This window comes from Miscanthus floridulus, chromosome 6 (assembly GCF_019320115.1).
Source record: "Miscanthus floridulus cultivar M001 chromosome 6, ASM1932011v1, whole genome shotgun sequence".
NCBI lineage: Eukaryota > Viridiplantae > Streptophyta > Magnoliopsida > Poales > Poaceae > Miscanthus > Miscanthus floridulus.
In genome coordinates, this window is record NC_089585.1 from 89,178,111 (window position 1) to 89,190,946 (window position 12,836).

Here is a 12,836-nt window from a genome sequence, read left to right on the forward strand (position 1 = left end):
TGGATCCACCGCCATGGCCATGGTCACACCTAGAGTTAGCAAATCCGCAGCAGCGTGATCACTAGGGAACCCTGTCTCCCTCACAGCCACCTCACCGACCGCACATTCCGAGTCCTGAGACTCAGAACGCAGGGGCGCACCAGAGGACTGACAAGAGGTCAACTGAGGGCTAAGGGAAGGCAAGGGTCTACAAGATGATAAGGAAACTCAACGATAAGAATATGAATCAGAAAAGAGGAAAATAGAAGCAAAGAAACATAACCAGGATTCACTCACTTAGCTAGCTTCTTCTTCATAAAACCCCCAAGACCAACAAAAGACCTTAGAGGGGGAACTATAGCAACAAAAATATCACCACCACTCTGCGACATGAGTGGCATGGTCAGTACCAGAGCCCTAGAAGAACTCGAGCTCAACGACCGCTTACTACAAGAGAACAAGGCCAGAGTTAGAACAAAAATTAGGTGTTCAACAATAGAAAAACAAGAAAACAACTCACCAACGCATGACAAGGGCTGCATCATCATCCTCATCTACCTCACTCTCAAACAAGCCAACCACAGCGCCATCTGAAAAAGGAGAAAAGTACTCAGTTAAAGGCACAAACAAACAACAAAAAACAAAACGTATTAATATGCTCACCTAGGAGCACGCTACCTATAACTTGAGTACCTGGACAAGTACTCGACTGGCGAGACTTCTTGGTAGCAGACAAACCAGAAGAAGAACAATCTGCTCGCCCCCTTTTTCCAACACTATGAGGAGCTCGAGGAACTGGACGAGGAACATACTCTACATATGCGTCAAGAACTATGGAAGAAACACCAGGAAACATCGTGGTGGTTTGAAACTTACTGGTTAAAGATGCCCCAGCAAGATTCTCCCTAGTCTCCACCATGGCAGGACAATCATCAAGGGGGATCAGATCGACGAAGTTACGCCCCAATTCCTATAAAAGAGTAAAACAACCAGACGAGAAAGATTAAGCAAAAAGCAGAGACAGCAAAGAAAATACAAAAAGTACCCGCATAAGAAAAAACAACTCACAGCAGGATGTGGGTTGTTAGCACAATACTCAGGGACAGCATACGGGACGACGCTTACTCCTTTCAACATCTTCTAAAGGTGCTCGAGCACCTCCTCATCAGTCAACTCAAGGGTGGGAACCATACGAGAAGGGTCCTCCGCCCCAGAGTACTCAAAACCATAGTTCTCTCGCTCCTTTAGAGGTTGAACACGGCGGCGAAGAAAACTAAAAACGATCCTAAAGCCGGTCAAGCCTTGTTGTTTCAGAGTACATATCCTCTCAAGAAACGGCTTGATCGCCTGGAGCTCATCCATCGTAAGGAGATTTTTATCCCATCGGTCGTTAACCACGGGACCAGAACCAGAATGAACAGCAAGAAGAGGAATCATATTGGTGGCATAAAACCAGTCGGCATGCCAATCCCTCACAAAATCAACCAAGTCATAATCAAAGAATTTACTCTTACGACCCTGATGAAACTAAATCCCGCAGCCACCAAGAACATGGGTGTCATCGCTGTGGGGTTGGGGCTTCAGACAGAAGAAGTAACGAAAGAGAGAAAGAGAAGGAGGAATTCCAAGAAAAGTTTCACAAAGATGAACAAAAACAGAAAGATGAAGGACAGCATTGGGAGTAAGACGGTTCAAGTTAATCCCAAAATAACTAAGAAATCGATGAAGAAAAGCAGAAGCAGGAAGGCAGAGTCCAGCACGGATAAAGGAGACAAAAAGAACAATCTCACCAGGACCTGGAGTTGGGACCCAATGCTGGCCTAGAGCTTTCCATTCAGCAATCTCCTTGTCCTGGATCAGGCAATCACTGACAAGCTCGTGCAACTGATCCTCAGTCATAGTCAGAGCCGGCCAGTTCTTCTGAGCAGCCCTCATGGCCATGAATTCTTGATTTTCAATCACAGAAAGTGATGCCTCCTCGTCTACAAAGGTTGCCTGAGACTTGCTCGCTGATTTCTTCCTACCCATATACTAGCGAAAGCAATAAAGCACTAAGAAACAATGATGCTCAGACGGCGGCGCTAAGATGACGGCGACAATGGCGATGGCGGAGTTTTGAAGACTAGGGTTTCAAGGCAAAAGCAGGGCAGCAAAGAAAAAGAAGAAAGAAGGCCTTTAAATAGATTTTTACAGCAATAAAAACGTGGCCCACTAGGCCCGTTTAAACACGGCATGAGAACACAACGATCCATTTCCCAACACAACTGACACAGCTAAAATGACGGGCGGCGCACTTCTACACAAAGGTACAGTTCAACGGGCAGATTTCAGACTTATCCATCCAGCACCACGGCAGAGTTATCATATTGCTACAAAAAGAACTCATCAACAATGAAGCAACGAAGGGTTACCTCACAGGGAACACAAGAACTCGGGAATCTCATAAACAATCAGGACATCAGCAGAAAAAAGAATGACAACTCAAAAGACAAGATTCTTTCCATTATAAATGGCTTCAAAAAATACAAGATTACACATCTTACAAGACCCAATGAACTCGGTGTTACAACGAGCGAGGTAGCAAAAAGGAACTCGGACACAACTAGGCTCTAGAACGACTACGTGTTCCAAATTGCTACTCGGTAGAACAAACCGCACTCGGCTACACTGCTTTCTTCAAAGAACGAACGCAGTACATCCGAGGTGGAAGTCAGTAGCACGGCAGGACAACATGGACCAAGGAAGGCCTGCAGGCATCTGTCTACCCAAGTCCGATGTGACGCCGGATCAGGCGTTGATCTGCACCGGACAGTCGTAGGGTAGGCAAGGGGGATCTACCCAGAACTGCTGGATGAAGAAACATATCCCACATCACAAGACTTCCTCCAACTACCGCCACGTACCTCCTGGTACAATGTCGCTGCGAGATTAGTCTACCCCTAATCTCTATCACAAGACTCCCTCCAGCTATGACAAGATATACAAGAACTACAAGATACGCCCGAGGGCTGCTCTACTTCACAAACTATCATATTCATGACTACAGAGATTTCAGACCATGCAACAAAATGCTCTATGAATCAAAACAGCATACCAGGAGGGTATTTATAGACCAAAGAAGCGGTGCACATGAACCAGGAGCACCAACAGAACAAAACTAACAAAGGACACAGTGAAAAGATAGAAATCAATGAAAGAGGACTCAGGCATGAAGGAACGGTACTTAAGGACGAGCATATTCGAAAGGATATACCAACACTATACAACTCGTGAACAAACAGCATTTACACTCAACCACCACCATACAACTACATCTGACAACAGCAGACTACCAGAGAATATGCCAAGACCCTACATCCGAATTCTTTTTGAATAAAAGAACCCGGATATACGCTCGGGGGCTGCAACAGGAGAGGTTTTCAGTTCTTTGAACAACTCAGATTCAAGACCCTCCAACTCTTTGTTCCAAATAGCAAGAGGCTCGGGGGCTACACTCAGTGAGTGCACTTTTTTCAAAAAAACGCACGTCACTCAGAAGACTTCTTCAAGACAGCAATTTTCAAACAACATAAGATTCAAGACCCTCCAACTTTTTGTTCCAAATAGCAAGAGGCTCAGGGGCTACACTCAGTGAGTGCACTTTTTTCTCCAAAAAAGCGCACGTCACGAAGAAGACTTCTTCAAGACAGACCACTTCAAGGCCTCACGACAAAAAGAACCCGGACCGAGCTATATCCGAGTTCTTTTTGATAAATAACCTGGGTATATGCTCGGGAGCCCTTCGATGAAGAATCAGAACAATTTCAAGACAAGACCCTCCAGTTTCTTATTCCAAATAGCAAGAGGCTCGGGGGCTACACCAAGATGGATGTACTTTTTCTTCAAAAAAGCACACACCACTCGAAGATCCCAAGAAGCGCTACACGGTTTCACTCAGAAAAGCACTCGGACGACGCTTGTTCCTGCTCGGCAAGACCTGAAGGAACAAGATGAGGCTTCCAGGGCTCAACCATGAAGTGCTCGGGGGCTTGTCAATATGGGACCCACAGGATACCCCACAAGGAAGGGAGAAGATCTAGTCTAACTAGGTTTCTTTCTATGTAATCTTAGTAGTAGTATTATTCTGTAATCCTACTAGGAACTCTCATTGTAAACCGACTAGGACTCTGGCCTCCTGACTATATAAAGGAGGGCGGAGTTCCTGGAGAAGGGGCGGAGATAACGCAACACTTTACAATTAATCCAACGCAAAGGCTAATGCCAACTGGACGTAGGGTTATTACTCGATCACGGTCGAGGGCCCGAACCAGGATAAATCGACTGTCTCTTGCGTTTACCGTCGAGTTCTGCATACGCTGAAGCCCGAACAAACTGCCCCGGGTACCCCCGTGGCAGGCTATCGGTGGTGAAACATCGACAATTTCCTAGTGCTCTGTTCAAACAAAAAATTATATCATATATGTCTTAGCAAAAGAAACAAAATACGATTTCATGTATACCACAAAAATAACCAAGCTCATCATATTTAACCATATGGTCACAATAATGGCCTATTCCAAGCTCTGAAGGGACTAGACCATAGTTGATTTAACATCACATTCGCATATGATAGGAGGTGCTTTGTAAATTACCCTTTCTTTCTTCTTTTCCTTAACCTTTGGCGGTTCTTCCGGCCATTGGTTCTTAGAACATACAACCACTCCTTGAAATGACACTTCGCCATTGAAAACACCTAAATAAGGTGACATTAGTACATGAACACATATAGCTCAATATTTCAACACATACACTTTGCACTTACTTCATGCTTGTTTGGACACACAAACTCTAACATATTCTCAGGGTTTATCACAGCTCGATCTCCACAATCGCACAAAGGAGGTTCCTCGAGTCGTCTAACTACGGCTAAGTGCTTCTCCTTAGCCGTCATTGGATGGGGGTTAGGGGGGTTGGAACCCACCGCTCGAAGTGCTCTCGTGGATTTCGCCCTCTCCACCAATCGTCGAAAAGGAGGTACCTAGGGTCAAACTTGTCTGCACCGTCGATCCACTGAAATAAAAAACACCTCTCATGGGCCTACACAACAAAATTTCAACAAAATATTAGTAACCTAATAATACAAATGAAGAAAAAACATACGGAAACAATTACTTACATTAAAACGACTGTATGTGTAGAAGCAACGAGCCGCTGTGTCCGGATGTCTCGATTGAAACACATTGGCCGGACGACCACAGTTACAGTTAGGGATAGGTAGGTCAGGAGGGACGGTGCATCTTTGCTAGACTCGTCGGGGTACAATTCTCTATGACGACCCCGTTTTCGCCACAACTGCTCCCGAAATATGTCTTCCATCTAATAAAACGGTTCAAATTAAACATCAATCAAAATAACACAAATTAATGTAAAATATAATCATTTGCATTGCAACTCAAATAATATAACCAACACTTATAGTAACAAAAATATACATAGTTAACATACTTCTAACTAAATAATTAACCTTAACATCGACAAAATCAAACTAATATCTTCTTCCAAACCATAGCCCATAGTTCCTAAATATAATTTTTCTCCTAACCTAAACTCTCATTCGTAATATTTTAATCCAGCATTCAAACAAAAATAAAAAAGTGTGTCATTGCCTTGAACGAGGCCGAGGAGGGAGGGAAGCGGCCAGGGAATGGAAGGGAAGGGAAGGGAGGGAGGGAGGCGGCAACAGAGGGCCGGGCGCCGACAGCATTTGGGACTGGCGGACATGCAGGCAGGCAGGCGGGGCGGCGGACAGGCGCGGTGGGCGCGAAGGCACGGCGGACAAGCGGCCAGACAGGCGAAGGCGTGAAGGCAGGCGGGACTGGGCCGCGGCCCTTTTAGCCGGCTCTGCCGCGCCACCGATCAGGGTGCATTACTGCCGCGCCAAGATCGGTGGCGCGGCGGACCCTGCCACGTCACCGGTCAGCGCCCCGGTCGTCGCCACGTCATCCCTCTCGCCGCGCCACCATGGCAATAGGTGCGGCCAAAAGTGTTAGTTTTGAAGAAAAAAAATAATATTAGATTTAAAATTAGTTTACAAAAAAGTGTTAAAAAAATCACCACGTGTTGGATCACTTCTTTGTTCCTTCTGATCCTGTGGAGCGTTGGGTTGAACTCTTCTCTTCTCCTCCGCTACCCCCGACATCTTCTTGGTGTTAAATTATTGCGCTGGAGGCGCTTTTGAAACAGCAAACCGAGTCTCCACCAGATGGTAGCGGAAGTAGCCACGCTATGCATCGCGAGCCACTGATTTCGATGGAAACCGGTTTGATTATGAAGCTGAACAGTGCACTAGCACCTCAGAATCGAATCAGACTCTGGTAGCTTGTTCGGCTGGACTTAAAAAAACACTGTTCATACTGAAAAATACTGTTTATGCTGATTTGTTGTGAGAGAAAAATATTGCTCCAGCTAGAAAAATAAGCCGAATAAGCCGTACCATGATGGTCTTTGAGGTTTACGGCTCTGAGAAATTTTATGAAGCTCACCCGTTGGCCCCGTGTACTGTTGGCACGGCGGAGACATATTCGATAGCTTATACGGAGTGTTATACAGATAGAATATATGGTTATCTCGGTAGAGTATTATATATAGAATAGATTCGATAGCTTATATTATACAGATAGAATATCAGCCTGTTCGGGAGGCCGTATCGTATCGTGGATTATTTACTGCTGGCTGATTTGGTGTGAGAGAAAAATACTGTTCCTGGCTGGAAATTTACGATCGTTTACGAGCACGCGAACAGGCTGTATATGGTTACCTCGGCAAGATCCTAAGGCAGGTTCTTGTACGCCACCTACTGTGACCAAAGCACTGACTTATCATTTGTTATAAATAATACTAGTAGTTGAGTTTGAGTACCCATGCGCTACGGGTTTAAAAATCCATACTTTTATTAGCAATGCATTATGTATGCATCATGGTTTCCATAGTGATGTAGTTTGTGAAACACATAATAATTCATGCTACAAAGCAATGTTTTATAACAAAGTAGAGATACAGGCCGGTTAACTTTCCCTAACGAGTGTTTTGGAGTCCTGGAAGCATAGTGCAGATACTGAAATTAGTAATTCTTTGTCCCAAGCTCTTATCTTCAGTCAGTGGATTATATATCTATATTAGGCTGGAGTGCCGTTTTGCACCTTTTCTATGTCATCATAATCATCGGTCGTGTTATTTTCCGCTTCATTTGCTAGTCAGTCATGATCCGCGGGAGCAGCTTGTTCCCTTTCCTCACACATCACTCATGCTCTTCATCAGCCTTTTTGATCTTTTAGTCCTTGGTTCAGCGATCTATTTATATTTTCAAAAATGTTCGGAACTCAGCCTCCTCATAGTCGTTGTCATCTCGCAGACACCTCCGTCATTGCCCCAATTGGTCGGTAAACAGAAAGCATCAGTTTATGCAGCGCTGATCCCTACAAGCATCAATTTAACTTGTAGGTACATTAAACTGAAACATGGGCTACTAGCCTACTACACGTCTACACAGCATCACAAATCTTCAGGCCCCCTTTGGAACACATGATTCTCAAAACACGGGAACAGGAAAAACACAGATTAGAATTGTATGAAATTTGCAATCCTACACAAATCTATAATGCAGGAAAATTTCTAATGTAGCCTTTGGACAAAACACAGGAAAAATAAAGGAACCAGAGGAGAGAGAGAGAGACACAAAGAAAAGTTTCCATGAGGTCCAGCCTTATGTTAGTTTTCCTCCAAAATTCCTATGTTTTTCATGCATCCCATGATAATCCTAGGAATTTCGTTCAATCCTAATCCTTTTGTTCCAAAAGAGATGTATATGAAATTTTACTATAGAGTTAAAATCCTCTAAAATTCCTATGTTTTTCCTTTGTTCCAAAGGAGGCCTCAGGATCCCCACCTGATACCTTTCGTATTGGCCCAAAATGGCCCGTGAGATACATTGATGATTACAGTTACAGATGCCTTCTCGTTTGATTCAGAACTCAGGAAACTACACAACATCACAAATATTCAGATGCCTTCTTGTTTGATTCAGAACTCAGGACAAGAGAAAAAGATACATGAAACATGAGCTACTACGTACTATCACAAATAATGAGACGCCTGCTCCATAAGTTGACATGACAAAATGATTTATCTCTAACGAATGGAGCATGCTAAGGTTTAGGGATAATGCGATTGAAGAAGAGTGGGTCTGGGCTGTTGCTGGTTATGCAATAGAGGTAAGCAAGAATGCAGAATCGCCATAATATGCATCAGTTCACAGATATGGTGGATATGATAACTCAATGAAACAGAGGCTGATCTGTTGCCAGACCTACAAAAGTGGCCAGAAACACTGCAAAACCGATGACACGATGCATCAGTAGAAGATTTTGTCCTAGAATTTTTTTGATATTTTACAGAACTGATATGAGTCTGGGCTGGGCTGTTTGTCATCGTTGAAAATTATTTTTTGCAGTAACCACAAACAAGATCAGACAAGAACGAATAACGAGGGACTGACGGTTGTCTATGGCGACACTTGATGATGACATACCCTCGACGAATATAATTTGTAGGTGGTAAAAATTATGCAGCCCCAGCTGCCTGCCGCTGCCCCATTGCCAAGCTCGCCGCGGAGTACTGAGTCTACCTTCACCAGAACACTGCACATGCAGTCATGCACACACAGCCATGGCCCGGTCAGGCGGTGACGGTCACCATGGACTGCTCAAGTTCTCATGGGACTACTCAATCTTATGCATGCGCTGCCCTGAACATAGAAAATTTAACGGGTGCAGAGAAAGAAGCATTTTATAGTGGCATACAAGTATTTTTAAGTTTTAACCAGACCTAGGATCAATAGCTGCTCCTAATTCTTGAACAATGGTGTGGCCAAATTTCTGTAAATCTCTGGCCAAGCCTTTGGCATCACAGCAAACATAGATGTAAGCGCCTTGGCTCTTGGGAGATCATGTCCCAGATTTCGATGCCTGGAAATGGGCACAGGCTAGAACTTTGACCCACCAAGTTAGCGACTGGAGGGTAAAAAAAGAAGTTTATCAGAAAATTGGCAGCTGAATTACTTTCTATGCCATTTTGTGTTGCATGTATTCCAAAGTACAGCCCTTACGTGAGAAAGTTATACATGGAATTGGCACGGCAATATACATGGAATGATATTGGCTGACCATATTCCACAAGAAAAAGAGAAGCAAAATTAAGTAGACAGGTGAATCTATATTAAGGTAAAGACTTATGTGCATAGCACTCCTTTTATTTGTCTCATCAGCAGTAGCAGTGAGAAGCATTGATTCTTTTATGGGCTTATGCTTTCTGAGCAGTGACACATAAACTATGTCGAATTACAATTATGCTTGTCATATTGGTGTTTAATGTCTTTTTCCTACACAAAAATTAATTGTGGCGTAATTTTTTTCTTAATTTTGCTCAATGCAGAGACCATATAGGAAAAGTGCCCGCTGTAGTCAAGGCCTCCTTGTAGAGATAATTTAAGTAACCGCGCATGGGAACGAAGGCAAACTCGATCTATGTGTGACAAGCTAGAATCAATTGAATAATATTGTTTCTGCTTCAAGCAACAGACCAAGATATATGCCCCCCTATATACTGGATTGGAGTACCAACTTGTGCACATTTTAGAATCAATCTAATACCAACAGAATCAACCTAGGTGTGCACAAAAATTCAAATGATTTTGGACCTCATAACTATAGGACCCTTTTAGAAAGAAGAACATACATCACATATATACACCTAGTAGCCATGTCTTCTTTCTAATGTATATGCAAAAACTAAATTAATACTTCAACCATAGTTGCACAACTTGTAGTATGAAGTAATCAGAGATGAACCACCATTCTAACTCTACACCTATTTAAAGATGTTATTTTTTACAACAAACAATTGATAGAATTTGCTACAGAAAATCTCTTCTGTACATAGAATCCATACGGACCTAAACTCATCCAAGATTCAGAGCTTCGTTCTTCTGGACAGCCATGTACCTAATATACATTCACGGTACAAGAACACTTAGCATGTTTGGATCCTCCCTCCCTGAATCCATCGGTCAATTCAATTCTGGCTAATGTATGTTGCACTATTGGTCCAATTCGTACTCTAATGAAATGGTTCAAGCAAATAGGCATTTTACTCCCAGGCCAAACCAACAAGGCATGAGTGAAACTAAAGGGAGTTCAGAGATATCAAGCAGGAAGTTAATGAAAGAGTTTCAGAACATTATAACATAGATGTTGTGGACTCTTTCACTGGCCGCCAGTATAGGAGGCGGCCGCGTCCACAGGCCTCAGCTCCTGACCCAGCTCGTGGCTGAGAAAGGAAGGCCAAGTCCTCAGGGCGCATGCATTGCATGCACGGCCATCAAGCTGGATAGGAAGCGGTCTCATGGAGTGGCTGTAGGAGATTGAATTGCTATTCTTACTATTGTTGCTATTCTTAGTATTGTGCACCGAATCTATAAGGGCACCTAGCTGTGTAATAAGGTTTTATCGAAGAAGAATAGAACCTCCCGAGCAAGTGGGGTTCCTCTTTGACGGTGGCTGCGCGCAGTTCAGCCGCTGCCGCCGGCGATCTCCCCACCGCGCCATTGCCTCGCTACCCTCTCCGCTCCAATTCTCAGTCTCAAATGCTTCTCCTATCTCCCCTGCGTTCCCCACGGCGGCCACACCGTATCAATTTGGTACCGGAGCCCATCTCTAGTGCATCGACTTCCATGTCCGGCACCGTTCCCGATCCTGCGGCCATGGATGCAAAGCTGGACCGCATTTTGGGCCAACTGACCACCATGAACAATCGCCTCAACTCCCATGACACATGGCTCGCGCGCGTGCGCGTGTGGAAACGGGCAAGCCCGACGTTTCGGCAAGGGCGCCAGCGGGGGCGAGGACCTGGGCGGCGACGACGACATCGTAGGCGAGGAGGATGTGGACGGGCGCGACTCTGAGCGCGATCGTGCCTAGGCCACGTTCCGCGAGCGCGCGATCCATGACCGCGAATGCTACAACCATGGGATAGACTCACGCAACCGTGGTGGCTTCGAGCGTCGCGACTATGGGCGCTTCGACTGCGATTTCTACAGCCGCGGCGGGCGTGACTTCGACCACGGCGGGCGCGACTACGACCGTGGAGGGCACGACTACGACCGTGGCGGGCGCGACTTCAATCGCGGTGGCGGCCGCTCCTTCGATCGCCGCAAGCCACACTGTCCGCCCAAGATCTCCTTCCCAAGCTTCGACGGCGAGTCCGACCCATTGACATGGCTGAACAAGTGCGACAATTTCTTCCGCGGCCATCGCACTCCGGAGGATGAGAAGGTGTGGATGGCGTCGCTGCACCTCGACGGCACCGCTGCGGAGTGGTACTATCAGATGGAACGCGACTTCGGCATGGTTCCTTGGCCGCGCTTCATCGACTTCATCAATCTCCGCTTCGGGCCGCCCATCCACGCCAACTCCCTCGCCGAGATAAAGGCCCTGTTCCGCACGAGGACGGTGGAGGAGTACTCACGGCGCTACCTCGCCCGGATCTCATGCTGCGACCACCTCTCCACGCGCACCAAGATTGATCTGTACACTGGTGGCTTGGGCCAGCCCCTGGCCTCTTACGTGGAGATGCAGCATCCGGCCAACCTGCAGCAAGCCATGAGTCTCGCGCGTGCCTATGAGCAAAGGCAGACGGAGGCCACCACTGTCAACAGCTCCACGGCACCTAAACCCTCTGGCCGCCGCGCCAACGCGTCGGCCAGTACTGGAGCCTCAGGCGCCACCATGCAGGACGACAAGGCGAAGGGTCCGCGACTTGGGCAGCTTAGTGCGAAGGAAAGGAAAAGAAACCTGATACACAAGTGATAAAGAAGCTATGTACAAATTCCCTAGAAACGGAAAGATAATTGAAGCTCATAATAAACATGCAGATATTTGTGTTATTATTAAAAAACTAATCAACTACTGAAAATGTAGCCAGAGCATCCCAATTCAGTTGACTGTGTCCATACCAATCAACAAATCAAACATTCAGAACTACTCTAGATATCAGCAAACTGTCTTACTGCCTGTTTCATGCAATTCATTGATGCTATCTGTCAACAAAATGTCAATCGATAGGTTAGAGATCAGACTCTCGGAGGAGGCTTACCCAATCAAGGAGACACAGTGAGGAGGCGAGATTGTAGACCGACAACAGATGTAGTTTCCTGATCGATGGCGGGTGCATGATCGATCGACGGTGGTGACTATCGTTGACGGGCCTCTACGCCTGTTTGATTCTTCGTGCGGGGGGCAGCGCTGATCGATCGACGGCGGTGTCTGTCGTTCCTCGGCCTCCGCGCCTGGTTGATTCTCCGTGCAGGGGGCTGCGGGAGTTTCTGGCAGTCAGGGGAGATGGGTGGTGGCGGTACGGTGGTGACTGCCGGCCGGGGAGGGGCGGCGAGGCGGCGGGGGTAGGGCGGGGAGGCGGACGGGGCGTGTGGGGCTGGGGCCGAGTCGGGGGGGGGGGGGGGGGGGGGGGGGGGGGGGGGGGGGGGTGTTGGGATAATTAACCCAATTAACTGGATCATACCCACGCATTGCTGCATCTCCGCCCGCGGCACCGCGCCTCTCTGACCACCTCCGCCCGCGGCTCCGCCCTGCGCCGGCGCCTCTCCGGCCACCTCTGCCCGCGCCGCTGCTCTCCCGCCTACTCACGCCGGCCGCCCACACCCACAGCACCGCGCCGGTGCTCTCCTGCCCGCCCGCCCCTGACCGGAGCCCCACGCCGGAGCTCTCCGCCTGCCCGCGCCGGTGCTCGAGCGTGCGTGCGCGAGAGAG

At 46.8% G+C, this 12,836-nt stretch overlaps 1 long non-coding RNA gene across 1 annotated transcript; it reads right to left on the reverse strand.

Annotated features, from left to right (window-relative positions):
- Positions 1–9,848: 9,848 nt before the first annotated feature.
- On the reverse strand, positions 9,849–12,522 carry LOC136458577 (uncharacterized). Its single transcript, XR_010760014.1, has 2 exons — positions 12,166–12,522; positions 9,849–10,016 (listed from the first exon to the last, which is right to left on the reverse strand). It is a non-coding gene; the product is annotated as an uncharacterized lncRNA (long non-coding RNA).
- Positions 12,523–12,836: the final 314 nt, after the last annotated feature.